The sequence below is a fragment of the Malus domestica genome, chromosome 15, assembly GCF_042453785.1.
Source record: "Malus domestica chromosome 15, GDT2T_hap1".
NCBI lineage: Eukaryota > Viridiplantae > Streptophyta > Magnoliopsida > Rosales > Rosaceae > Malus > Malus domestica.
This window is the reverse complement of record NC_091675.1, coordinates 28,974,422-28,975,874: the sequence shown is the minus strand read 5'-3', so window position 1 is coordinate 28,975,874 and position 1,453 is coordinate 28,974,422. Positions and strand designations below refer to the sequence as shown.

The 1,453-nt window shown below is 32.6% G+C and overlaps 1 long non-coding RNA gene across 1 annotated transcript; it reads right to left on the bottom strand.

Moving 5' to 3' along the window:
- Positions 1–263: 263 nt before the first annotated feature.
- On the bottom strand, positions 264–1,186 carry LOC139191645 (uncharacterized). Its single transcript, XR_011575754.1, has 2 exons — positions 772–1,186; positions 264–583 (listed from the first exon to the last, which is right to left on the bottom strand). It is a non-coding gene; the product is annotated as an uncharacterized lncRNA (long non-coding RNA).
- Positions 1,187–1,453: the final 267 nt, after the last annotated feature.

Below are 1,453 nucleotides of genomic sequence, written 5' to 3'. Positions count from 1 at the left end.
TGGGTTCAAAAAACCGAAAACCGAAAAAAATCGAAAACCGAACCGAACCGAACCGAACTCTTTTGGTTTGGTTCGGTTTTGGTGGTCTAGAAACGGAACCGAACCGAACCGAACCAAAATAATTAAATTAATATTTTTTAATTTTATTTATTTAATTATTTGATTTTATTATATTAGAATATGATATTTCGGACTGCTGCTTTGGTAGGACTTATTTGCTTTCTGTTTATACCATATTTAGGGCCTCGTATAAATACTCGGGGGACTTAAATGTAATTATGTAATAAAGGAAGGGGCAAATATGTAATTAGGGGAGGAGCCCTTATTCTATAAAAGGGCCTTCTCACCCTCACAAACCCTAAGTCTCTCCTATCTAGAGCAAAGCTCTCACACTCTCTCCCTCACAAATACTCTCAGATAAATACAATCAGTGTGGACGTAGCCCAAATCTTGGGGTGAACCACGATACATCTTGTGTCATTTACATTTCATGCAGATTCACGGTCGGATTTACGTTGTTCCAAGACCTCCGGTTTTGTGCATCAACACTTTCCAATTCAATTTGTCTTCTCAGCTTCTACATCTACAACAAAAATTAGAACTTATACCATTACATGCAATATTTCTAGTTTATATCATTAAGTGTAACACATATATAAGAACACATATCTCAAATGCACTGCAGTTGATTAGGGAAAGCAAACAACGTATAAAAGTCTCATGAGTTTATTAAACACTACGAGATCAAAAACAAAATTCAAACTTTCTCACCTATGGCCAAGTATAGTAGCTTCCGTGGCCTAACAATTTTGAAAAGTATATCAATATATTCAAAAATATTGATGAACACCTCTTCAAAATTTGCTGGTGGTACAAGCTGAACACAGAATGTAGAAATTATATTATGTAACCATATATATGGATAAAAAAAAATTCGGACCATAAAGATAAAGAAAATATCAAAAATTGTTACCTAGACAATAATCAAAATAAATAGTATATTATAGAATGTTTATCTTATTGCTAGTGAAGAATACATGTATATATATATATATGTAGAGAGAGAGAGAGAGAGAGAGAGAGAGAGAGAGAGAGAGAGAGAGAGAGAGATTGAGAGAAAGAGAGGAATGAATAAGGTCGTACTCCATCATCATCGTTTAAAAAGAAATCTATTTACAGTTAAACTTTAAACCCAAAATATTAAAAAAAAACCTTTATGTTATAATTCTAGTTGAACTTTAAATGTTTATTTTCATTATCTCTAAGTCTAGTCGGAATATTTATGTTATGATTGTGTTGGATATGTTAAAATTTAAGATTTCAAATTTTTTCGTTTTTTGGAAAAAAAATCGAAACCGAACCGGAAAAAACCAAACCGAAAAAAAATTGAACCGAACCCACCCTTAGTAGCACATGTCCTAAATTTATCAATTGGGGCAAACTCCCCATTACA